The sequence below is a fragment of the Theropithecus gelada genome, chromosome 7a, assembly GCF_003255815.1.
Source record: "Theropithecus gelada isolate Dixy chromosome 7a, Tgel_1.0, whole genome shotgun sequence".
In the NCBI taxonomy this organism is placed as follows: Eukaryota; Metazoa; Chordata; class Mammalia; order Primates; family Cercopithecidae; genus Theropithecus; species Theropithecus gelada.
In genome coordinates, this window is record NC_037674.1 from 3250462 (window position 1) to 3277817 (window position 27356).

Genomic DNA, 27356 nt, shown 5'->3' on the forward strand with positions numbered 1-27356 from the left:
TTTCATTCTTCTCTAACTCTAGACTTCCACATGCAACTGCCTCCTGATATCTTTGCTTGGATACTGAGACACAAGGTCAGCTGCAGTTAAAGGGATTTAGAATAACCATGGGAGATCACAGAAGTTAGTTGTCTTACATCAGAGTTGACCTGGTTCACAGGACTTGCTCAATGAAGTCCTCAGGGCCCCACCTTGTTGCTCTGCAATCCCTAGAATGTTTCCCAGTGTCTTAGTCTGTTTATGCTGCTATAACAAAATACCTGAGACTGGGAAATTTGTAAAGAACAGAAATATACTTTTTCACAGTTCTAAAGGCTGGGAAGTACAAGATCAAGACCCCCAGCAGGTTCAGTGTCTGGTGAGAGCTGCTGTTTCCAAGGTGGGACCTTATTGCTATATCCTCTGGAGGGGATGAATGCTGTGTCCTCGTGTGGCTAAAGGGATGGAAGGGCAAAAGAAGGCCTAAGCTAGTTCCCTCCTGTCCTTTCACAAGGGTACTAATCCACCCATGAGGCAGGGCCCTCATGATTTAATCAGCTGCTAATATCACAATGGGGATTAAGTTTCAACATGAATTTTGAAGGGGACACCATCATTCAAACCACAGCATCTTTCAACATAGTTTACTACCCCAACTATTTAATACATACATTCATCAGAAAAGGACAAAAGGGCAAGTGACACCGAATTCCTTTCAGAAAATGATCTGGAAGTTGCATACATCATTTCTTCTCACATCCTACTGGCCAGAACTTAAGAGATATGGCCACACTTAGGGTGTATTATAGGCAACCATGTGTCTGGCTAGATGTTCTATTATCATGAATGAAGAGGAGAATGCATAAGAGTCAGCTAGCAAGCAGTCTGTACAACAGATATCCAACAGATATCTCAAATTTAACATTACCAAAACTAAATTCCTGCTTGTTCTCCCAAAACCTGCTCCTTTGCACTGTTATCACAACTCAGTCCATGGTGGAAAACAGAACAAACTCAGGGGTTTGATGTTAAACATGTTGAGCTTGAGGTGCCTGTAGAACACCCAGTACAGGTTTCCAGTAAGGTGTTGAAGATTCTGTGTCTGGTGCTTCTGACTGAGGTCTGTGTTCAAGACTCAGGCTTGATTCCTGACCAAAATAAGTGACAGAAGACTGTATGTAAAAGGTACTGTTCAAAGATTATAACATGGTAGCAAAGAGAACCAAGGATGGGGAGGGAAGATTCTGCACAGGAGACCTGAGGAAGCGCGGCCGAAGACACGGCAGAAGAGCAGAGAATGTAAGGTGACAGAACCAAGGGAGCAGTTTCCAGGAGGCAGTGGTTAGCAGTGTGGAAGGCTGCAGAGAGGTCAGATGTTGTGAAAATTGAGAAGCAACCTCTCAATTTGGCCATTAGGCCATAGTGAAATTGACACAAGCAATGTATACAGTAAAATGGAGGGAGTTGCTAAATTTCTGTAGCTGAAGAGGAATTTGGAAGGTAATAGCAATCCAAGTATAGACAGTTTTTCTAAATAGAAGGAACAAAGTAGAGGGAGAATTTATGAACAGGAGAGGGAATGATTAAGGGAGTAAGAGTCTTGAGTTAATTTCCCTTCCCTCAAGAAATAAAAATTACCTGTAGAAAGGACAGAAGGATGGCTTCTACCTTAAGACTCGAGGTCAGAAAGAATGCAAATTTAGACAGGTCTGTAGGGATAAGGGTGGGGGGGTATGTAGGAGTTCATGCCTGCTGTGTGCAATACTAAACAATGATACACACACCACAACCACCACCACTACTAAGCACTAACATTTATTGAGCACTTTATATGCCAGAAGAGTGTTCTTCATGGAGCTAAGCTTGCTTAACAGTATTTCTTAAATAATGGAAGCTATTCATATATTGAAAGCTTAGCGTTTTTCAAAGGTTGAGTGTGTAACATTCGGATGTGGCCTAAAAATAGCAACAGTGACTTCTATCCCAGCATATCTGAATTTTGTCTCTTCCACGCTCTTGACTTACTTCTGATCCTGGGGCATGCTGAGCAGTAAAAAAAGTTGTTTTTGCATTTTGATTCATCTGCTATGACTGGCATCAATAAGAAATCTTCGGCAATAAAACAGCTCTGTCAAAAAACAACTTCACCAGCAATTCAGGGCAAAATGTTTCCTTTGAAAAAAAAGTTTGTTGGCCCGATGCAGTGGCTCACGCCTATAATCCCAGCACTTTGGGAGGCTGAGGCAGGCGGATCACGAGGTCAGGAGATCGAGACCATTCCGGCTAACACGGTGAAACCCCATCTCTACTAAAAATACAAAAAATTAGCCTGGGCTGGTGGTGGGTGCTTGTAGTCCCAGCTACTAGGGAGGCTGAGGAAGGAGAATGGCATGAACCCGGGAGGCGGAGCTTGCAATGAGCCGAGATTGCACCACTGCACTCCAGCGTGGGCGACAGAGCGAGACTCCATCTCAAAAAAAAAAATAATAAAATAAAATGTTTGTTAGTATTAGCAGATACATATTAGTAGGTACCCCCCATGATCAATGAAGTGTTGGGTTACTCTGAAAAAGCGTCCAATCTTACAGGTGTGACTTCCTCTTGAACTGCAAGTTCTTGAGGGCAGGGATAGAGACTGTTCATCTTTTATTGTTTCCCAAGGTCTGGAACATAAATAGTAGTTCAAGTAGTCCAACGTATGACATACAAATAGTTCTGGGTAAACATTAGCTCAAAGTCTGCTCAAGGCATTGATGCAGATGTTTATAAAATTAAATTGTTCTTTTTACTGTACACTTGAAATGAGAAAATTATTAGAAACCACTGGGTCTCATTTTGACAAGAAAAGTCTGAAGAAATCACTGTTCACTTAGTAGATACAAAGTTGTTTTTCTGGGAAAAACACACCTGGAAAAAAAAAAAAAAACGTGGGTCTGACATGGGAGAATTTTTTTTTCCATATAAACAGATATACAGGGAAGTGGAACACTACTAGTATCTTAAGGATTCCTGAAAATATTTATGTTGGTAAGTTTGATCAGCAAACATTTCTAAATTTGAAAATGGATAAAGCAAAAAGCACAGTGAAGTCTGGAAAGAAGTCTAATACTAATGTCACACATAAGAATACATATTTAAAATTAATGAACTAAAAGGGATATAGATAATTTCTCCAGATTCCTAGGAAGAATTAAGACTCTCCTTGATCTCAGTAAAGCAATGAATAGTCATTCTGACATCTAGCTAAAAGCAGACTTATTTCCTTTCGGTCTTTAATCTTTTTGGAACTCAAGGATTTCTGCCACACTTTGATACACCAGGCCATTATAAAATTACACCTCATTTATTGACAATTTCTACTTAAAAGGAAGAATACCTAAAAGTATCTCCATACGCTAGATATAGTAGAAATGGTATGCTTTAATTAGTCTAACAATAAAGTCCTTAAAGATTTGCATTCTTTGTTGCCTATTTTGAAAACTTGCAAAGATTAATTTTTATAAAGATTATGATTTTTTTTTTTTTGGGACGGAGTCTTGCTGTCGCTCAGGCTGGTGTGCAGTGGTGCGATCTGGGCTCACTGCACGCTCCGCCTCCTGCGTTCACGTCATTCTCCTGCCTCAGCCTCCTGAGTAGCTGGGACTACAGGCGCTGCCACCACGCCCGGCTAATCTTTTTGTATTTTTAGTAAGAGACGGGGTTTCACCGTGTTAGCCAGGATGGTCTCGGTCTCCTGACCTCGTGATCTGCCTGCCTCGGCCTCCCAAATCTGGGATTAAGATTATATTTCTTACTAGTCCTTTCCATGAAATCTAACAGCAAATAGTTTCCAAATGTGGATGTGTACTGAGAGGAAATGAAAAGCGAATAACGAGCTGAGTTAAAACATCTTAAAACAGAATATGGCTGAATACTATCATTTATCATCAGTTGTCCTAGAATAACTTAAATTCTTCTAGCTTATTGTTGTTTTTTAGATAGTTGATTATAGTTGTGAGGTGGGATACACACACACCCACACTATAACAAAGATTTTCTGAGACTGACAGTTAAAAAATACAGTGTTGGCCGAGCACTGTGGCTCATGCCTATAGTCCCAGAACTTCGGGAGGCTGAGGTGGGAGGATCACTTGAGGCCAGGAGCTTGACATAGCAAGACTCCATCTCCAAGTTTAAAAACAAAAATAAATTAAAAAAAGATACACTGCTACGTATGACTGTTGATATAAAAAATCTGAATACTAGACATGGCGACTCATACGCTACTTCAAGGGCTTATCAACAAAGTTGCTAGTCGTAACACTGTGAATTGTTAATGATGCTGTTTTGGCTTTGCTAGCAAGTGTTGTAAAGCTATATATACACATACATACATACACACACCCCTTTTAAAATAAAATGGTGATCCTGGTACTAAATATGATTTTAAATGGATTTAATTTTAATTTTAATGGCTTGAACTAGGTTCAGCTGTCATAGGGATCAAAATTAGCCTCTATCCCAGCTGGGGTCAACCAGGGAGCCACTTTTCTTAACCGACAACCTACTGCACGTCAACAACTGCAGGAGACGGGACTTTACCTTCGTCTCCGGTAAACTAGTTGACACATCCCGTGTTGGCAAGAGGCCTAAGCAGATGACCTTGGTCCTCTAAAATCTGGCCTGCACTCTCGGGGCACCCCTGCAACACCTATAAAGACAGCTCCAGATAGAAAAGCGTTGGGGTGGAAAAGCTAATAACGCCAGGCACCTGCCCCGCCTCGGGGCTGGGGGCTATTCCTGCGGTTTCAGCTGACTTTCGGAGCCATTCGTCTCCCAACACAGTCGGAGGGATTCCTCGGCTGGGTACACCAAGGGGCTCTGCAACCCTCCTGGGGGGTGCCCAGAGGGCTTCCGGATGTACCAGGTTTATTCTTTCGGGTCACAGACAGCACAAACTAAAAGGAGGGATTACCCTTTCTGTCCAGTCGCAAGATGGCGACCGACCCTGGTGGGACTCCGAGGGGCCGCGGGCCACCTCCTCTTCCCAACGGCCCGTGCGCCGGCGGCGACGGCAAGCGGGGGGGGCAGGCGGAGCCGGCGAGGGAAGGAGGGGCGGAGCGCGGCGCCCTCCCGCGCGTCTTGGCCCCGCCCCACGTCCCCGCGTCCCGGCCTGGAGCCCTCGCCCGGCCGGGCGGCGCGCGCTGCCTGCCGGGATACTCGGCCCGCCCAGCCAGTCCTCCCGTCTTGCGCCGCGGCCGCGAGATCCGTGTTTCTCCCAAGATGGTGGCGCTGGGCTCGGGGTGACTACAGGAGACGACAGGGCCTTTTCCCTTCGCCAGGACCCGACACACCAGGCTTCGCTCGCTCGCGCACCCCTCCGCCGCGTAGCCATCCGCCAGCCCGGGCGCCCGCCATCCGCCGCCTACTTACGCTTCACCTCTGCCGACCCGGCGCGCTCGGCTGCGGGCGGCGGCGCCTCCTTCGGCTCCTCCTCGGAATAGCTCGCGGCCTGTAGCCCCTGGCAGGAGGGCCCCGCAGCCCCCCGGTGTGGACAGGCAGCGGCGGCTGGCGACGAACGCCGGAATTTCGGCGGCTCCGGCGCCCCCTTTCCCGGCCTCGTTTTCCGGATAAGGAAGCGCGGGTCCCGCATGAGCCCCGGCGGTGGCGGCAGCGAAAGGGAACGAGGCGGTGGCGGGCGGAGGCGGCGGGCGAGGGCGACGACGACCAGTGAGGCGGCCGCCGCAGCCCAGGCGCGGGGGCGACGACAGGTCAGTGTTGCCGCGGCCTGCGCCAGGCGGCGCTGGCTCCCCTCCGTCACTCGGCCGGCCTTCGGGGCCCGCGGTGGCGAGGTCGGCGCCCCGCTTCCCCGCCCCCCGCCGCCGAGGCGAGTGTTTGGGGGCGCGTGGTCCGGAGGGGCTGGTGCCAGAAGTAGGCCTCTGGTGGCCGCGGCTGCTGCAGTCTTAACTGTCAGTCCTGGCTGAGCGCCGGCGGGAGGGTTTTGTCGCCCGAGGGGACGCGAGCGGGCCCGGGGCGGGGCTGGACGTGCGAGGCGTCGAGATTTGGGCCTCCTCGGAGAGAGGCTTGTCGAGCCAGCCGGGGCCCCGGACTGGGAAGGGCAGGCCCTTTCCTTCCAAGGGGAGCTCTTTCTCGGCGTTTTCGAGGTTTCTGGCTCTCTTGGGGAAGACATATTTAGCCGTGTGCTTGGTGGGTTGGGGTTTTGGGGGTGGATTGATGGGAAGGGAGGGCGGAGGAAGTGGTATGTCAAGCCCAAGGGTTGTGCGCACAGATTACTCATGTGTTGCCGTCCACCAGGATTTCTGAAGTTGAACGTGAGTTACTGGCTTTGCCAGAGACTGCTGTGTTATATGCAGACCTGCATGCAAGCAGTTGGCCTTTTTTTTTTTTTCCCCCCTTTTCACTGGAGAAAATGAAAAGGATGCTTTCCTCATCTTAGTGGTAAAGGCTTTTGTTGGTAAAGGTGGAATTGAATGTACCAAATGCCTTAGTCCGTGAAATTTTAAAAATAATTTTAATACACTGGTGAAGCTTGGCAACCTTGAAAGAGAATTTAGCGTCTAAATTTTTTAAATGACTTTTTATGGATGTGCTAAATTAGTAACAGTACAAAATCTGTTTGAGATTATTAAGAGGCTAGGGTGCTGCTGAAAATGTAAAGTAATAGCATATGGGGTTTGCAGTGCATAGTTAACCTCAATCATGAAGGAATATGGATATGACGCGTAATTTTGGATCATTTCACTGCCTGCAATATTGAGAGAAGCAGCAAATTACAGAGTTTTTTGGGAGACGACTTAAAGTTTAAGAAATACAACTGTCGGAAGTTACCTGTCAGAGACACAAAGGTACCCAATCAATCTTGTGGAATACATTGGACAAGTGGGGTAAGGTGTTTGTCTCACACTTCTGACCAATAAGTACTCTTAAGAGGTGATTTGGTAAATCATGTGAAATTTAGAATTTAGGAGAGATAAGAAAGTTTTATCTTGGTATGTATAGTGGAAATAGCTTTGAAATTAGATCCTGTTTTTAAATCTAAGCTACTTACCACATTTTTAGTGAAATGAATACAATATTAATGATGTGACTGATAAACCCTAAGGATGACCAGAAACCCTTTTAAGAAACGCTAATAGTCTTGACCAAAAATGAAATAGTTTCAAGAAATAATTTGCAATGTTTGTGTATTTATAATATACACAGGAGAAATACAGGAACAGAATATGAAGGGGTAACTCATAATCTTTACAAAATTAGAATGTAAACTATGCAAGTCTTACTGTGTCAATATTTATTAACCTGCATTAGTTTGCTAAGTAGTATGCTCACCATCCTCTGGACATTGCCCCTGTCCCTGAGGAGCTTAACTTTATACAGAGATACAAAATACTGTGTTTTGATTTCCTTTCAGAGGATTTATAAGCTACTTATGTTTTATCTGTCCTAAATTCTGCTTTTTTTTTTTCATGGCTGAAAAAATAACTTCCTAAGAAAGGCACGTACTAGTCAGAGGTGTGGGGAAAAAGTGTTCTCATCCCACTTGTCCAGTCCATTTAACAGTATTTATTGGGTACCTACAGTGTCTTTGACATGTGACATCTAATCAGTTGTATTTCTTAAACTTCATATCACTTCTATTTCAATCACCTCCTTCTCCCCTCCAAAAAAATTTACTGTGTAAACTGTGATAATACACTGTTTCTCTCAGTGTCAGTCAGTGGAATGATCCAGATGTATAGGTCATAGCAAAGTTTTTCATCCCAGGCTCTTAAAATGATGTTTCCAAATGTCCATTTTCTTAAATGACTGCTAATGTTCTCCAATCGTGTTACACATATTTTGTTTAGACCTATAATTGTATAGGTCTAAATGTAGAAACATTACATTATGTACATATGCAGCTGCTGAAAGAACATTAGTTTTCTAATTTTTAGATCGGGGTGAAGACAAACTTTTAGAAGTGATCTTTCAGTAAAATACTGGATGAAGTCTTAGGTGCTCTTTTTATGCTGGTTCAGGACAAAAGTTTTTTTGACTGGTTTTGAGTTTTCCCCTCACTGCCAAATGTAAGGATAAAATGTAGTAACAAGACAAATTGGTATGTATAGTGGTAATGTCTTTGGAATTAGACCCTACTTTTAATTCTGACCTTATTAATCTTGGTAAGCCACAGTTTTGTCACCTGTAAAATGGGTTGGTGAAACTTCCCCAGAGTTGTGAGGCTTAAAGTATGTAAAACGCCTAACACGCAGGCACTCAATAAGTATTACCTTAGAAATCTTCCTATCCAGTTTTTCTGAATGGTCTGGAAGCACTTTGTATATAATGGACTACAGCATGTTATCCTTTATATTGTTTATTTCTTTTCTCATTAGCTATGAACTCTTTAAGGCCAGGAATTCCTAGTGTTTACCAGAGAATGTGTTATTAGATGTCTTAGTCTGTTCTGGCTACTATTACAAAACACCACAGACAGGGTGGCTTATAAACAACGGAAGTTTTATTTCTCACGGTTCTGGGGGCTGAGAAGTCCAAGATCAAGGTACCGACAAATTTGACATCTTAGTGAGGGCCCTCTTCCCTTGTTCATAGACAGCTAGCTGTCTTTTCACTATAACTTCATGTAGTAGAAGAGTAGAGGGGGCTCTATAGGGCCTCTTTTATAGAGGCATTAATTCCATTAATGAGGGCAAAGCCTCCCAAAGGCCCCAGCTGTTAATACTATCACCTTGGCGGTTAGGCTTTCAACATGAATTTTGGGGGACACATTCAGACCACAGCACTAGAGCAGTCATGAATTAGTTATTGGTAAATCAGTAAATGATCAACTAACATTGATTAGGTTCCTTCTGTGGCTTCTATGAGCTGAGCTAGGTACTGACGCCACAAAGACAAGAAAGCTGTCTGTCTTTTTGAATGCTTATAATTGAGTGACTTTCTCACATTCATGTGTGTGTGCGTGTGTGTGTGTGTGTGTGTGTGTGTGTAAAACCCCATCACATAATGGAACTTCGTTCTCCCATACCCTTCCAATCTAGGAGCAGTTCTGTGGACTCAATACCTCCTACCCACCAGCTGCTACTCTGAAAATTTACTTTTGTACTCATTTTAAAAAGTTCAGCCCTTTGGCACATGCATTATCACTTCATGCCTTGGTCCCAGCCCACCACCCCAGTATCTGGCATGTAGTGTATTAGTATTTGTGTGTGTGTGTGTGTGTGTGTGTGTGTGTGTGTATGTATATAGAATTTAAAATTTTTGGCCGGGTGCGGTGGCTCACGCCTGTAATCCCAACGCTTTGGGAGGCTGAGGTGGGCGGATCACGAGGTCAGGAGATCAAGACCATCCTAGCTAACACGGTGAAACCCCGTCTCTACTAAAAATGCAAAAATTAGCCAGGTGTGGTGGTGGGCGCCTGTAGTCCCAGCTACTTGGGAGGCTGAGGCAGGAGAATGGCGTGAACCCGGGAGGCGGAGCTTGCAGTGAGCTGAGATCTGGCCACTGCACTCCAGCCTGGGAGACAGAGTGAGACTCAGTCTCAAAAAAAATAAAAATTAAAAAAAAAAAAAAAAAAAAGAATTTAAAATTTTTACTTTGGCGGTTGTCTTCAAATACTCTAATTTTGGGGGACATGATTATGATTCTGTCTTCTGGCAATACATTGATAGATGCTACCTAAGTAGGATTGTCTATGAGGTCAGCTGCTCCAGTCATTTTATACATGAGGAAATTGGAGTGCAAAGCTTTAAAATGATTTTCTGAAAGACACCCAGGTGTCAGGACCAGAACTAGAATCCAAGTCTCTAGTTCAGGACTCTGCACACATTGGCACATGTTCTGTCCTCCCTTTTGGGATGAATAGTTACACTTGCTTTGTGATTACTCACCCACCTTTTTGGAGATACATGAGTGTTTTATACACTATTAATAGAAGGCAGCCTTCACAAAATGCCATCCACAGATCTGTTATTTCTTCTAATAAAGGAAATGATGTAAAATTACCTTAAATAGAAATAGTGTTAATTCTAGAAACATACCCCATAATCCAAACATGAAGTGTTTGAAATACTTAAAGATGCTATATAAATAAGTCCTTTTTAAAAAGATAATATTAAAAATTTTTGTTTTATAGAGATGAGGGTCTCACTGTGTTGCCCAGGCTGGTCTTGAACTCCTAGTGTGTTGGGATTCAGCTTCCCAGTGTGTTGGGATTACGGGCATGAGCCACAACACCTGGCAAGTTCTTTTTTTTTTAATGAAACGACTTGTTAATACACAGCTTCTTTGCCAGCTTTTGTTTTCATTTGCTCTCAAAAATGTTGCTTAGTGCTTTGATGTGAGTTATCTGTAACAGGTAAATGCCATTATGGATAATAATTCAAAAAGAAGCTTATTAATTATTAGGCCTATCTGAGAGTGAAATAAAGTTAGCATTTTATTTATTTATTTTTTTTTTTTGAGACGGAGTCTCGCTCTGTAGCCTGGGCTAGAGTGCAGTGGCCGGATCTCAGCTCACTGCAAGCTCCACCTCCTGGGTTTACGCCATTCTCCTGCCTCAGCCTCCTGAGTAGCTGGAACTACAGGCGCCCACCACCGCACCCGGCGAGTTTTTTGTATTTTTTTAGTGGAGACGGGGTTTCACTGTGTTAGCCAGGATGGTCTCGATCTCCTGACCTCGTGATCCGCCCGTCTCGGCCTCCCAGAGCATTTTCTTTTTGTTTAATTTTATTTATTTGTTTAGAGACAGGGTCTCGCTCTGTTGCCCAAGTTGGAGTGCAGTGGTGCTGTCATAACTCATTGCAGTCTCAGGCCTGAGTGATCCTCCTATTTCACCCTCCTGAGTAGGTGAGATTAGCATATGCCACCATGCCTGGCTAATTTTTTTATTTTTTGTGTAGATGGGGTCTTGCCATGTTCAAGTTGGTTTCAAACTCCTGTCCTCAAGCCCCTTGGCCTCCCAGAGTGCTAGGATTACAGGTGTGAGCTACCATGCCCAGCTGAGCATTTTAAAAAAATACTGGTCTTTGTACATGAATCGTTACTATTTGATTCTAAGCCTTATGATTGATAATCCCTAAAATTATTTATAAAATTTTAAGTGTGTCAGAGTCATTGAAATGGAGGAAGGAGGTTGGTCTTGAGGTTGTTTTAACTATAGCTTCCTAATGGTCATGAGCAGGTTATTTAGCTTTTGAAGCGTTTGTTCCTTCTTCTGTCAAATGAAGGTGATAGTTGCTTTGTTTTAAAAGAGTATGCTTTTCAAATGTGATCATTCTTGAAAATGTAGATTAAGAAGCTTTTTAGAGGCCAAGCGCGGTGGCTCACGCCTGTCATCCCAGCACTTTGGGAAGCCGAGGCAGGCGGATCACGAGGTCAGGAGATCGAGACCATCCTGGCCAACATGGTGAAATCCCATCTCTACTAAAATACACACACACAAAAATTAGTGGGTCGTGGTGGCACACGCCTGTAGTCCCAACTACTCTGGAGGCTGAGGCAGGGGAAACACTTGAACCCGGGAGGCGGAGGTTACAGTGAGCCAAGATCATACCCACTGCCTGGCGACAGAGCGAGACTCCGTCTCAAAAAAAAAAAAAACTTTTTAGAAACTTTGTATTGGAAAATTTTTAGTGTGTGAATTCGTTCTGAATATGTGAACTCCATTTGACATGGACAATAGATCTTAATAGTTTGTGGTACGTTATTCAGTGTATTAATCAAAAGTCAAATCTCTTTTGTAATTTGCTGTATCAGACCTGTTGTGTTAATCTGATCTATGGCAAGTGAATCATAAGATTGACCTGAAAGGAAAAGAGATTTTTAGGGGACATAGAATCATATTGGATAAGATTATTCCTATAGTTCATTTTCAGGAAATCTGAACAGGAATCTCGTGTAAGGAATCACATGTGATTATAGAAGACAGTCTGATGTAAGACTTTATTTATTAAGGTCTGTATCTGTGCTTCAAGTAAGAGCATAGAGGTAGTATATGAGCCCTGAACACTCATACAAGAAGGATACAATTTTTCTTGAAACTGTTGGCTGGACAGTGTAGTCCCTGTAGGACAGTCTAAAGCTGTGACTCTTAACAGTTCATTGTGTTCCAGAAGTTCATCTGTACCCCTCAGGATCAATTGAGGTTAGTCTAGCACAGACTTTAGTTATAAAAACCAAACATGAGAAAAATTTTTTGACCTATCTCTTCATAGCATGCAGGCTTGGTAGGTCTTTTCTAGTTCTGGATGTGTGCCCGTTGTATATACTTTCAGCAATTCAGGATGTTCCTTTTCATGTTTAAGACAAGCACTCTTGCACACAAATTACACAGCTGTGGGCTGAATGAAGATGCTACCATTGCTGTGCTTCTACACAGATTCTTTTCGTGTACTGACTTCTGTCTCATAGCAGAAGGGATGGCTTATCCATTTCAAGCTTCTGTTAATAGTTTGTCTTAGAATTGCCTTTGTGTACTGTAGCCAACACCCCAACTCATATATTTTTATAATCTTTGTGATGCAGAATAAATTCTGAATCTTTCCACCTCCAAATTAAATATACAAATACTGAAAATAAAATACCATGTATTCACTATGGACATATGTCACATTTTGTCGCTTTCTTGCACTCTTGTTCCCTCTCTAAAGCTCATGTTAAACTCATGTTCTTTATTTTCTTCTCAGATGATTCCTTTAGCACTGCACGTAACAGTACAGGAATTTCTTCCTTGCATACTTCCAATAAATACTTTTCTGTCTCTTAACAGATGTGAACCATAATGCTGTTCTTTAGAAAGCAAAGGATGAAGTGCACAGCAGTATTTTCTATATAAAGCTAATGGGTCATAAGGGGAAATAGGAGTTATTTCCAGCTTGTTTATTGTCTTAATACATTTTTCCTCAGAATTCTATTTATTGTGCCTCTGTGGTTATATGCACCAATATTGATAACCTTACAATGTGCTATAAATAAGGATATTTATATTATCTTTGTTAAATATTTTAAGTTTTTGTTTTGGGAATGGAAAAAATCTTTTGTGCACCTATTGTATGTGATATGTATACTAATGGATAAATCCTATTTCACACAACGATTAATTGGGTAACGTTTTTCTTTCCTAGTTTTCTGAAGTCAGCAGTCATGTTGTGTGTTGGTGATTGAAAATATGCTCTTTAGGCTGGGCACCTTGGCTCACGCCTGTGATCTCAGCACTTTGGGAGGCTGAGGCATGCCGATCACCTGAGGTCGGGAGTTTGAGACCAGCCTGGCCATCTTGGTGAAACCCTGTCTCTCCTAAAAATACAAAAATTAGCTAGGCGTGGTGGCACACATCTGTAATCCCAGCTACTCGGGAGGCTGAGGCACAAGAATCGCTTGAACCTGGGAGGCAGAGGTTGCAGTGAGCCGAGATCGTGCCATTGCACTCCAGCCTGGGCAGGCGACACTTTATCTCAAATAGCAGATTTTCTTTTCTTTTTTTCTTTTTTTTTTTTTTTTTAAGATCATCCAAATTCAGTTTCTAGGAATTATAAAGTTTTCCTAATTACTTAAGCTGCTTCATTCTCATTCCCTTTTTTAACACATTTTGCCATCTCTGTAACATGTTGAACATGTTTAAAGAATAGAGTGGGAGAATAGGAAGTTACGTGGATAAAGTTTGGTGACTAAGGTAGGAATACATCCTGCTTCACAGAATGGGAATATTTCTGAAAAGTTGACGATAGTATCGAAGAACGCTTAAGTGTAGTGTATTAGAAGAACTGAGCTAATTTTGATCTTTTATACACATAAAGCAACATTTATGCATTTCAAATAATGTATATTTCTTTAAATTTATTGCTCAGTGTACTGTATTTCAAATATTGTAAAAATGAAAAGATCTTGTGGTCTTATTAAACTCAGTATGGGATAAGTCCTCCCCACCTTCCCATTCTTATTTCCTCTTTTAGGCTGAATGAAAGGTGGGGGAGTGAATTTAAAAATAGATGGATCTCAACTGGAGAATAGGTTGGTCACGTCTCAACTGATGTTAAATAATTTCTTAAATCCTGGATTGAAAATTGTAAGAGAACAGTAAATGTTTGCTCTCAGTTCATTTTTTTATTTTGTTTTTTCATGTACAGTTTTAGGAGGAATGAACTACTTTCTAGTTCTTTCAGGCCTGCTTTTAGATATCTGCTGTGGGGACAGTCCTCTACACTCAGAACTGAAAGTAATTTTAAATAGTGATAGGCAGAACTAGGGGTCAGTTTTACTGCCTATGCCTGTGCTAAATTTGACATGGCATTCCTAGGAGGGGAGGGGGAGTGAGGGCGGTGCACACATTGTCCATATTGCTAGTCAGTACCAGATTTCTCTCTTAAATGGTCAGGATCTAATTCCCCAAAGTGCTGTTCCAGATAACCTAGTATCTGTCCAAAATTGCCCTGCTACAAGAGTGTATATATTATATATGTATTTTATATGTGTGTGTGTGTATATTATATGCATTATATATATATATATACACACACACACACGTATTTATTTTATTTTTTCCTGAGATAGAGTCTCACGCTGTCGCCCAGGCTGGAGTGCAGTGGTGCGATCTCATCTCACTGCAGTCTCCGCCTCCTGGGTTCAAGCGATTCTCCTGCCTCAGCCTCCTGAGTAGCAGGGACTACAGGCGTGTGCCACCACGCCCGGCTAATTTTTGTATTTTTAGTAGATACAGGGTTTCACCATGTTGGCCAGGCTGGTTTCAAACTCCTAACCTCATGTGATCTGCCCGCCTCGACCTCTGAAAGTACTGGGATTAAAGGCATAAGCCACCACACCAACCCTATTACATTCTTACTAAAAAGTTTGGTGGTTTTGTTTTGTTTTGTTTGTAGAGATGAAGTTTCACTATATTACCCAGCCTGGTCTTGACTCCTGGGCTCAAGGGATCCTCCTGCCTTGGCCTCCTAAAGTGCTGGAATTATAGACATGAGCCACTGCGTCCAGCCTGTATCATATTTTTATTCTGACATCTTTTCTAATTTTTTTTAGTGAAGTAGGGAGGTTTATATTAGATGATCTTCCAAGGTAAATATCAGCTTGGACATTATATGCTAATGTGTCTTTTGTTTGTTTTTAAAATAAGTGTATATGTTTTAATTGTAAAGTTTTAAAAACATCCAGAAAACAACATAGCAAATGCCCATTTATCCACCAGCTATAAATGTAAATTATGTCCATTTTTATCCCTTGGGGGAAAGGATGCCAGTTACATAATCACTTTTAACAACCCCAACTGTTCAAGTCCTGTTACCCCTCTCTACACAAAGTAACAACTGTCTTGAGATTCTTAAGTATATTTCACATCCTTGTTTTATACTTTTACTATACATGTGTACATGTATCTATAAGTGATATGTGGTGTTGGTTTTTGTATTAAATTTTTACAGATATGTATAGCACTGTCTTTCAATAGCTTGATTTTTTTAAACTCAGTATCAAGGTTTTGAGGTGTATATGTTGATGTATATAGATGTAGTTTTTTCAGTTTCACTGTTGTCTGGCACTTCATTTTATGCATAGATAAAATGTATCCCACTATTGATGGATATTTTGAGTTGTTTTCTTTTTGCTATTATAAGCAATGCTGCAGTGTTTATTTTTATTTTTATTTATTTATTTTTTTTTGAGACGGAGTCTCGCTCTGTCGCCCAGGCTGGAGTGCAGTGGCGCGATCTCGGCTCACTGCAAGCTCCTCCTCCTGGGCTTACGCCATTCTCCTGCCTCAGCCTCCCGAGTAGCTGGGACCACAGGCGCCCGCCACCTCGCCCGGCTAGTTTTTTGTATTTTTTAGTAGAGACGGGGTTTCACCGTGTTCGCCAGGATGGTCTCGATCTCCTGACCTCGTGATCCGCCCGTCTCGGCCTCCCAAAGTGCTGGGATTACAGGCTTGAGCCACCGCGCCCGGCCTGCAGTGTTTATTTTTACATGAGTGTATGTGCAGGTGTTTTGGAAAGAACCGTAGAAGTGAAATTGCTGGTTACTAGATATTGGTAAATTCTTTTCTTAAATGGATATGCCAGTGTGTAGTTTGTCAGCATTATGTGGGCATTTCTAGCATCCTCACCTTATACTGTTTATTGAATTCTGAGTCGTATTTATCTCAACTGAAATTAGGTAATTTACTTATTCCTGTATTTGATAGTTCTGTGAGAACAGTAAATGTTTATCATCTGTCATTCTTTTTTTCATGCCCACATTCAGTTATTTGTAAGTGCTGAATAAGTATTCATCTACAGATTGATAAGGATCAGTTCCTTTTTCCCCCAACTAGAAATGTTACTCCAGTTGATAATAACAGCTCAAAAGGAAATGTAAGGCAGAGGTGAGAGAATCACTTGAGGCCGCGAATTGGAGAACAGCCTGGGCAACAAAGTGAGACCTTATCCCTATGAAAAATAAAATTAGCCCAGCTTGGGAGCCTGAGGTGGGGGGGGATTGCTTGAACCCTGGAGTTCCAGGCTGCAGTGAACTATTATCACACCACTGCACTCCAGCCTCAGTGACAGAGACCCTGTCCCTTAAAAAAAAAGAAAAAAATTATAACCAGGCTAGGCCACATTGAAGTATTTTGTAAGACATTAATAGAAGACTAAATGTTCTCGTATGTTTACTATTTATGTTAAGTACGTATGGTTTTTAGAACAACAGTTTTCTATCAAGTGTGGTCTAGTTCACTTAGAATTAGATGGGGTCGATTTTTTGAAAAGCATTTTGAAGTTAAATTAGAAGCTAATGTTTTTTTGTTACTAAATCAGTTTTCGTTTTATGAGTTTACATGCTACAGGCATGTTTACAGGCAGATGAATGTAACAGATTAAACTTGAAATTATGTAGCTATGATTCCTTCAAGGAAAAACCCACCTACCTTTAGTTCTTTCAGTATGTTGCATTATAAGTCTTTTGTGTGTGCATATATAGCAGGCATAAATTGGCATAATTCTAGGTTTAATTTTAGGCTAGGCACTATGGAAGTTTGAACTCTAATTATAGTGTAAAAATAACCCAGAGGAAAATTTCAGAATAATAAATCATTGGGACTATATGGTACAGATGTCTCTTTTCAGATTGTAGAATTGTTGACCAGTAGGAATGTTTTATGATTAAAAGCCAGGAAATTAAAGTAATTCTGATGATTTGGTATTTCTAAAGATTTTCATAGATGACAGTTGAGAACTACTCTCAGATGAGATTCTTCCATTGCTGGTAAGTCATGTAATAAAACACTTAAGTAAATGTATTTTAATGGGGAATAACATTTTAATATTGGCACATCGTGAGTCTACCTTCTGTAGTTAGTAGGTAAATAAGAAATAAGCATGCCTTATTTAAAAAAAAAAAAAGTCAAAGAACGCAAGGGAGGGGAGAGCCAAGGTGCACATTAGAAGGAGATTATAGTACTCTTCCAGTGCACAGTGGATGTGTTGTGATACCACAGTTCTATGTATGTATGACTGTATAGCCCAGATTTACCAGCATGGGCTCAGTTTTAAATATTAGGTTAGTCCCATAAATCAAGACAAGTTCCTAGGAATTCTAACATTTTTACATTTCCAAAAGACAGCCTCTTGTATTTTGTGGTAGTTGCCCCACCATCCCTCAAATATTGGTGTGTAGAATCTATTTTTGAGGATGAGGAAATATAGAAAAGAAAAATAAAAAGCTATTTTTTTTTTAAGTATAAGAAGAAATGAAATGTTTCTCTTCCCTTCATAGCCAATTCTAAAACTTAACAGTTGTTAAATGTGTTTAAATGTAGGGGGAAAGAAATGCTTGGAAGGAAATTACCAATCAAATATAAAATGTAAGACAGCTGTAAAGGTACTGATATACATACAGCTTTTTTCCTTTTGGGGAGGCGGTGTTTAAAAAAAAATCATACCAAACATATTCTCTAACTTTCAAAACTATTAATAGCTTTATTGAGATAATTCACATACTATAAAATTCACCCTTTTAAAGTTTTTAGTATATTCACAGTTGTGCGGCCATCACCACTATCGAATTTTAGAACGTTTTCATCATCCCCAAAAGAAATCTTAACCTGTTAGCAGCCATTCCCCATTCTTCCCTTTCCTGGCCCCTGGCAACAACTAATCTGCTTTGTCTCTATGAATTTATTTATTCTGGACATTTCATATAAATGGGAATCATACACTATGTGTCCTTTTGTGTACAGGTTCTTTTACTTACCATGGTATTTTCAAGGTATATTCATGTTGTGACATGAATACTGTTGCAAAGAACGTTTATCTGCAAGATTTTATGTGAACATATATATTCAGTTCTCTTGGCTATATATCTAGGAGTGAAACTGCTGGGTTCCTAGGGTAACTCTGTGTTTAACATGTTGAGGAATTGCCAAACTCTTTTCCAAAGTGGCTGCCCTGATTTTGCAATTGCACCAGCAGTGTATGAGGGTTCTGATTTCTCTACTTCCTTTTAACACAGCTGTCCTTTTTATTTCAGCCATTCTTGTGTGTGTGAAGGATCTTTGTGGCTCTGATGTCCATTTCCTTGACAACTTACGGTGATGAACGTCATTTCATATGCTGATTGGCCATCTTCGGAGAACTATTTCTTTTGCCATTTTAAATTTTTGTTATTGTTGGCTTGTACGAGTTTTTGAAATATATTCTGGGTACAAGTCCCTCATCAGATATGTGATTTTCAAATAATTTCCCCCATTTTATGGATTGTCTTTTCATTTTCCTTTGAAGCACACAGTTTTTAATTTTGGTGAAGTCCATTTTTTTTTTCTTTTGTTGCTTGTTCTTTTGGTGGTGGTATCTAAGAAACCATTGCCTAATCCAAGATCGTAAAGATTTATACCTGTTCTCGCCTAAGAGTTTTACAGTTGTATCTCTTATATTTAGGCCTATTATCTGTTCTGAGTTAACTTTTACGTAAGGTGTGAAGGGGAGATCCAATTGTACTCTTTTACAAGTAGCAATTCAGTTGTCCCAGCACCATTTGTTGAAAAGTATTCTTTCCCCACTGAATTATCTTGGCGTCATTGTGAAAATTTAATTGACAAAATCTAATAATTTATTTCTGGACTCTGAGTTATATAGTCCATTGATACGTATGTCTGTTTTTTTGGTAACACACACTCTTGATTACTGTAGCTTTGTAGTAAGTCTTGAAATCAGGAAATGTGGGTATTCTCACCTACTCTTTTTCAAAATTGTTTTGGGTCTCTGGGTTTCTCAAATTTCCATGGAATTTTAGTGTTAGCTTGCAAGAAATGAAACTGGGATTTTGATAGGACCTGGATTTGTGTTGAATCTGTAGGTCTATTTGGGAAGTTTTGCTACCTTAATACTGTCTTCTCATTCATGAGCATGGGACATCTTTCCATTTATTAAGGTGTTCTTTAATTTCTTTCATGTTTTGTAGTTTTCACTATACAGGTCTTGTACTACTTTTATTACTTTAAAAATTTATTTCTAAGAATTTTATGTTTTGATGGTATTGCAAATTGTATTTTTAAAAAATTTCATGTTGTTAATTCCTTGTGTACAGATTTTTGTGTACTAAAACTTGTATTTCATGTAACTTATTTTTTTCTCTTAACTATGTTATAAGAATCTTTCAAATGGTTGGCTGCATACACATCCATCTGGTTGACTTAGTAAACATTTCTTGAATTCCTACTGTGTAGTGGGCATTTTTTTCTAGGAGCTGGTGGAGACAGCAGTGTATAAAACCCACTCAATCCTTTGCTTTCATGGCACTTTAATACTAAAAAGAGAGATCATAAAGATAGGTAAAATATATGTTACATAGTGCTAAGGAGAAAAAACAAATAAGGGAAGTGTTTGTAGGTGAAAGGGTAATGGGAAATTTTAGATAGGGTAGGTAGAGAAAACTTCACTGAAATGGTAACTTGGGTGAAGAACTGAAGGAGATGAGAGAGCTAGCCATGTGGATATTTGGGGGAAGAGCATTTCAGCCAAAGGGTGTAGTGAATAGGGAAACCCCAAAGTGAGAGTGCCTGATGTGTTTGAAGAACTCGAGGTGTGGCCATTGTAGCTTTAGAAAAGTAAATGATGGGAAATAAAGAGACAGATAATGGAGGGTACAGATATTTTGATCATAATAAGGTGTTTGATTTTTACCATTGAAGGAGATGGGAAGCTCTTGGAAGTCTTTGAGCAGAGTAGTGAAAAAGTATGACTTAGGTTTAGCAAGATCACTCTCGTTGCTGTGTTAAGTGTAGACTGAAAAGGGGGACAAGGGCAGAAACAGAGCAATTGGTAGAATACAGATTAAGAGGTGACTGAAACGGACAGAGTGGTCAAAGTGAGGGTGGTGAGAAGTGGTTGAATTCTTGATATATGTCGAAATAGAGTCCATAGGATTTGGTAGTAGACCAGATGAAAGTGGGAAATAAAGGGAGAAGTAAAAGATAATGCCAAAGTTTTTTGACCAGAGCAGCTGAGAGAATGGAGTTGAATAATTCTTATAAATGATTGCATTAAATCTGTGCATCTTGTCACATGCCCACTTAACTACAGGTAATTTTACCATATAAGCTTGTGGCGGGGGAAAGAAGAAAAACAAAAAAGATAGGAAGGAAAAGCATGTTTTAAAATGTAATAAATTAGGCCTTAATGAAAAATTGTCCTTGAGAAACCTGAGATGGAATACTCTAAAGCTGATGTGTTCTCTCAATCTTTAGAACTGAACTAGGAATTAACTCTTGAGAGTTCATGATAGGTTATGAAACCCTTTGCCTGTTGTGGAAATTAGGTTGTTTTCAGTATTTGCTTTTGCAAATGATGATACCTGTTATTTTTTCTGTAAGGTAGATTTCTACAAATAAGATATTTTAGACCATGTCAATCTAAAAATGTGATAGATTCTGCCAATTACCTTTTAAAAAATAATTTTAGCAAGTTTCATTCCTTAAAATATATTAGGGACTGCTCATTTACCTTGTTTTGATTTATGTATATATAAAATCTGTGTAAATCTTTATAAATAGCCTGGGCAATTGTCTGGTTTTTTGGTCCATTTCTATTGTGGTGTTTGTTTTTTAAATTTGTAAGCATTCTTTATTTATCATTTAATTCTTTGTTACATTTTGCAAATATTATCTTATTACTTATCTTTAATTTTATAGTATCTAGTCATGTGAAATTTTAAAGTTTTTATGTAGGCAGATCTGTCTATCTTTTATAGCTTCTGGGTTTCAGCATGCTAACAAAGATGATATAAATATGATCTCATATATATATTACAAAAACTTTTTAGAGATAGGATGTCACTCTGTCACCCAGGCTGGAGCAACCATAGCTCCCTGCAACCTCAAACTCCTGGGCTCAAGTGATCCTCCTGCCTCAGCTTCCCCAATAGGTAAGATTACAGGCATGTGCCACTATAGCCAGTTGGGGTTTTTTTGGTTTGTTAGTTTGTTTTTTTGTAGAAAATGTATCTCACTGTGTTGCCCAGACTGGTCTTGAACTGCTGGCCTCAAGCTGTCCTCCCACATCAGCCTCCCAAAGTGCTGGGATTATAAGCATGAGCTACTATACCTGGCCAATCTCTTGTATTTTCTTCTGATACTTTTATGATTTTATTGACTTTAATTTATAAAGTTAGATCTGAACATTCAGCATAATTTTGGATATGGTATGATATGGTTTAGATCCGGATTGCATTTGTCACATGGTTTGGGAATTGTGTCTACCTTTTATTTTCTTCCACTCGGGTAGCTGACTGTCTTGTAAGGCATCGTGTCTCCACTGAAGATGCCACCTTCTTCTGTATTAGGTTCTCATAAACTTTGAAAAACATCAAGTTTATTGAGGTATAATTGATACACAATGAAATGCACCCATTTTAACTGTACAGTTTTATTGATTTTGATAAATATATACACTATCACTGCTACTACAGTCAAGCTTTAGGACAATTGAATTACCTCCAAAAAGTTCCTTCCTGTCTGTAGTCATTTCTCTCTCTTGGCCCCAGGCAACCACTGATCTGTTTATTAGTTTTGCCTGCTCTAGAATTGCATATCCACGGAATCGAGTAACATACACTCTTCCATGTCTGGTTTCTTTCACTTGGCATGTTTTTGAGATTCATCCAATTTGTGTTTATCACAGAGTTTTTGTTTGTTTGTTTTGTATTTTTAAATACAATATGAGTGTACCACAGTTCATTCATATTCTGGTGAACATTTAGATTGTTTTCAGTTTAGGCTGTTGTGAATAAAGGTATTGTTTTGTGTGCATGTCTTTGTGTGAACATATGTTTTCATTTTTCTAGGGTAAATACCTTAAATTGGAATTACTGGGTCACATGGGAAGTTTATGTTTAAATGTATAAGGAACTGCCAAACTATTTTCCAGATGATTATACTACTTTACATTCCCATCAGCAGTGTATGAGAGTTCCAGTTCTCCAAATGTCAGCATTTGATGTTCTCAGTCTTTAATTGCACACATTCTGAGAGGTGTGTAGTGGTATCCCATTGCAGTGTTTTTTTGTTTTTTTTTAATGGTAGTAAAATACACATACCAAATTTACCATTTTAACTGTTTTTAAGTGTATAGTTCAGTGACATAAAGTACATTCACATTATTGTGCAACCACCACCACTGTCCATCTCTGAAACTTTTTCATCCTCTCAGTCTGAAACTCTATCCATTGTCTTCATTGCCTACTCTCGCCATCCACCTGTAATCACTATTCTACTTTTTATGTGAATTTGATTCCTCCAGGTACTTCATATAAGTAGAATCATATGATTTTTGTCCTTTTGTGTCTGGCACATTTCATTTAATAGTAATAATGTCCTTGTGTTAGGCCATTCTTGTGTTGCCTTAAAGGAATATCTGAGACTGGGTAATTTAAAAAGAAAAGAAGTTTATTTGGCTCCTGGTGCTGCAGGCTGTACAAGCATGGCACCACCATCTGCTCAGCCTCTGGGGAGCCCTCATGGTGAGTTCACTCATGGTGGAAGGCAGAGGAGGAGCAGCCATGTCATATGGCGAGAGCAGGAGCAAGAGAGAGGGTGGGGAAGTGGCACACCCTTTTTAAACAACCACATCTCATGAGAACTCACTCTCTATCCCAAGAACAGCACCAAGCTATGAGGGGTTGCGCCTGTGACCCAGTTGCCTCCCACCAGACCCCACCCCCAACATTGGGGATTGTATTTTTAGCATGAGATCTGTACAGGACAAATATTCAAACGATATCAGTCCTGAAAGTTCATTCATATTGTAGCATGTATCCAAATTTGATTCTTTAAGGTTGAGCAATATTTCATTGTATGCATATATCACTTTTTGTTTTTTTTTTAAATTTATTTGTCAGTGGACATTTGGGCTGTTTGTACCTTTTAACTATGTGAATGATGCTGCTATGAACATTGGTATATAAATACCTGTTTGAGTCCCTTCTTTTAATTCTTTTGGTTATGTACTTAGGAGTGGAATTGCTGGGCCATATGGTAATTGTATGTGTAGTTTTTTTAGAGACTGCCGTACTGTTTTCCACAGTGACTGCACCATTTTACATTCCCACCAGCAGTGAATAAGGGTTCCAGTTTCTCTACATCCTCTACCTCTTTTCTAACACTTGGTAGTTTCTGCTTTTTTTTTTTTTTGGAGACGTAGCCTCTCTGTGTCTGCCAGGCTGGAGTGCAGCAGCGCGATCTCGGCTCACTGCAAGCTCCACCTCCTGGCTTCACGCCATTCTCCTGCCTCAGCCTCCCAAGTAGCTGGGACTACAGGCGCCCACTGCCATGCCTGGCTAATTTTTTTGTATTTTTGTAATAGAGACGAGGTTTCACCATGTTAGCCAGGATGGTCTCAATCTCCTGACCTCAAATGCACCCGCCTCGGCCTCCCAAAGTGCTGGGATTACAGGCATGAGCCACCACCTGGCCGGTAGTTTCTGTTTTTTTATTTAAAATAATTGCCATTCTAATGGGTGTAAAAAGTCATGGTTTTAATTTACATTTTCTTCATGACTGCCATTGAGAAGTTTTCTTCTTTGTGTGTCTGTTCAAATATTTTCACATTCTTTTCAGAACGTGTGTTCTTTGTCAGATAGATACATGTATTTCTTCTTTATCTTTACTAATTTTCTGTCCACTTACTAATTATCAAGAGAGGAATGTTGAAATCTTCAACTGTAATTTTGAGTTTATCTTCCTTCTGTTCTGTTCATTTTTGCTTCATATGCTTTGAAGCAAAATCTTGAAAGCTGTGTCATTAGGTGTGTTCACATGTAGGACTGTTAGGTCTCCTTGATTAATTGATGTCTTTATCATTATGAAATGTCTCTGTTTATCGCCGGTAATGTTCCCTATCTAAAGTCTACTTTGGTATTAGTGTATCCATTCCTTTCTTATGATTAATTTTTGCACATTGTATCATTTTGCTGTGTTTTTATTTTCAACTTATTGGTCATTTAATGTCTTTCTTTTAGATAGCGTATAGTTGCATCTTGCTTACAGATTGATTTTTTACGATCTTTGCTTTTTAATTTGATTAAGTCCGTTTACATTTATTGCAGTTGGCTGTATTGTGTTTACGACACTGTTTGTTTTCTATTTGTCTCATCTTTTCTTCCTTTTCTGCCTTCTTTTCGGTTAATGGAGCATTTTTGGAATTTTGTTTTGTCTCCATTATTAGCTTGTCCCTCTGTTTTTTCCCCCAGTGACACTTCTAGGATTAACAATATGCAACTTTAACTTACCGCAGTCTGCCTTCAGAAATATTATTCCTGTTAATGTATAATGTAAGAACTTTAGAATAGTATACATCCATTTACTCTCCCTCATTCGTTTTGGTATTGTGAGCTTAACATTTTACTTCTATATGTGTTATAGATTCCACAGTAGCATTTGAAACTATTTCTTTCAAAAGCCAGTTGTCTTACAAAGAACCTTAAAAACTAAGAATAACATTCCTTTCTATTTACCCTCTTATTTACCATTTTTATTTCTTTTCCTTTGTGGAGATTTCTTTCTGTAGATCCAAGTTTCTTGGTGTTATTTTCCTTCTACTTGAAAAAATTTCTTAAACATTTCTAAAGTGTAGGTCTACTGGCTACAAAATCTTTCAGCTTTTATTTGTATGGAAATGTCTTTATTTCACTCTTCAACATTTTATTGTACAATTTTTCAGGCCACAGAGACTTTAAAATAATTGTAGAATATAATTTCACAACTAACATTTTGTTATGTTTGTTTTTGTCTTCTATCTTGTCCATCTATCCATCCTCTCTTCAAGTGTCTTTTTTAATGCTTTTCAAAGTAAACTGCAGATGTTAGTATACCACACCCTTAACTTCAGCATGTATATTAACTAAAACTTAGTAGTTTAGTGTTTTTAACTACAATTTACTATGCTGTTCCAGTTATTTATTGCTGTGTAATACATTGCCCCAAACTTAGTGCCTTACATATCAGCAACTATTTATTTTGCTCATGAATCTCTCATTTGGTCAGGGATTGGCAAGGAGAGCTTGTCTTTGGCAATACATTGTAACAACTGTTTACATGGCATTTACATTGTATTTGGTATTATAAGTAATCTAGAGATGGTTTAACATATTTGAAGATGCATGTAGGTCATATGCAAATACTATGCCATTTTATATAAGGGATTCGAAGCATTCTTGGATTTTGGGATCCATGGGAGTGAGTCCTGGAACCAGTCCTCTGTAGATAGTTGAGGTACGACTGTAGTCTTTGGATTGAAAGAGTCACTAATTTCGCTCAGATTCAAAGAGAAGGGCCATAGACTCCACCACCTGATGAAAAGATAACAGTGTTACATTGTTAAGAGCATGTAGAATGGCTTCTGTTGTGACCATCTTTGGAAAATACAGTTGACCACATATACCATTTCATGAGCTGTGACAAATGCATACACTTTTGCCAGAAAGTTCTATCAGGGTACAGAACCTGCACCTCTTTCCAGTTATTCCTTCCCCCCACACCACCCATAGAACCTAACATTGTTCAGATTGTTTCATCTTAGTTTAACTTGCTTAGAACTTTATGTAAGCAGAGTCATACAATACTTATGTGTTGTAAAAAGTTTCTTTTTGCTCAGCATAATGTTTTTGAGATTCATCCATACTGTTGAATGTTTCAGTGGTTTGTGACTTCATCTATTAAGGGACACCTGGGCTGTTTTCAGTTCCTAGCTATTATAAATAAAGGTACAATGAACATTTGTGTGAAAACAGTCTCTGTGTGGACATATATGTTTCTTTTCTCTTGGTTAAATAGTTGATGTGTTTTTCTTTCAGCGTTTGTTTTTGATGAGAAGTCTGATTATACAGTCATGTGCCACATAATGACATTTCAGTCAACAAGAGATCATAGTTGACAATAGTCATTTAAGATTATACCACCATATTTTCACTGTACCTTTTCTAGGTTTAGATATATACTTACACTGTGTTACAGTTGCTTACAATATCAGTACAGTAACATGCTGTACAGGTTTATAACCTAGGAGCACCCAGGCTATACCATATATCCTAGTTCTGTAGTAAGCTATACCATCTAATCTAGATTTGTGTAAGTACATTCTGTGATGTTGCACAATGACAGAATCACCTAATGATGCCACCTAATGATACATTTCTCAGAATGTATCCGTGCTGTTAAGTGATGCATAATGCTAATTGTCTTTTCTTCCTGATACTAAGTCTTCTTTCCCTGGCTGCTCTTAAGATTTTTTCTTGTCACTTTTTGTTTCTGATGATGACCATGCTAAGAGTTGTGTTTTTTTTTAAATCTGTATATTTATGGTTTTCCTTAAATTTGGAAGATTGTTGCCATTGTTTCTTCTGTATATATATATGTATTTTTTACCACCTCTCCTCTTCTTTCATCATTTCCTCGTTTTCTGGGACTCCACTTACACATGTGTTAGACTGTTTGGTATTATCCACAGGTCATTAACGTCATATTCATTATTTTTCAGTCTTTTTATTTGCCTGTGCTTCAGTTTGCTTTGTCTTCTATTTTACTGTTTTTTCTCCTGCTTTGTTAAATAATTTCAGATATTTTGCTTTATATTTCAAGAAATTCCATTTGATTCATTTTCATCTTCATGTATTTTTTTGAAATCTTGAGCATATTTGTAATAACTGAAAATCAGGTTACCTATTGATTTCATGATTTTTTTCACTCTGAATTTGTTGGTTTTTTCTCTTGATTATGGGTTGTATTTTCCTAGTTTATTTTTATTTTTACATATTTAATGATTTTTTTTTTTTTTTTTTTTTTTTTTTTTTTTTGTTTTTTCCCTGTTTCCCTGGCTTTGGCGGGGTTGCCCGCTGTTGTAAGCTTCGCC

The 27356-nt window shown here is 39.5% G+C and overlaps 1 protein-coding gene across 25 annotated transcripts in view; it reads left to right on the plus strand.

Annotated features, from left to right (window-relative positions):
* Window positions 1-5161: 5161 nt before the first annotated feature.
* Window positions 5162-27356, plus strand: part of UBE3A (ubiquitin protein ligase E3A) — a 100504-nt gene continuing 78309 nt past the window's right edge. For 19 of the 25 annotated variants that reach the window (XM_025389833.1, XM_025389834.1, XM_025389835.1 and 16 more), the window contains exon 1: window positions 5162-5729. The gene's annotated coding sequence lies outside the window, so the exon portion shown is untranslated. Of the gene's footprint in view, window positions 5730-5885; window positions 6166-23510; window positions 23617-27356 lie in introns of those variants that run through there. The other 6 variants (XM_025389840.1, XM_025389839.1, XM_025389859.1 and 3 more) reach the window with 5 other exon arrangements.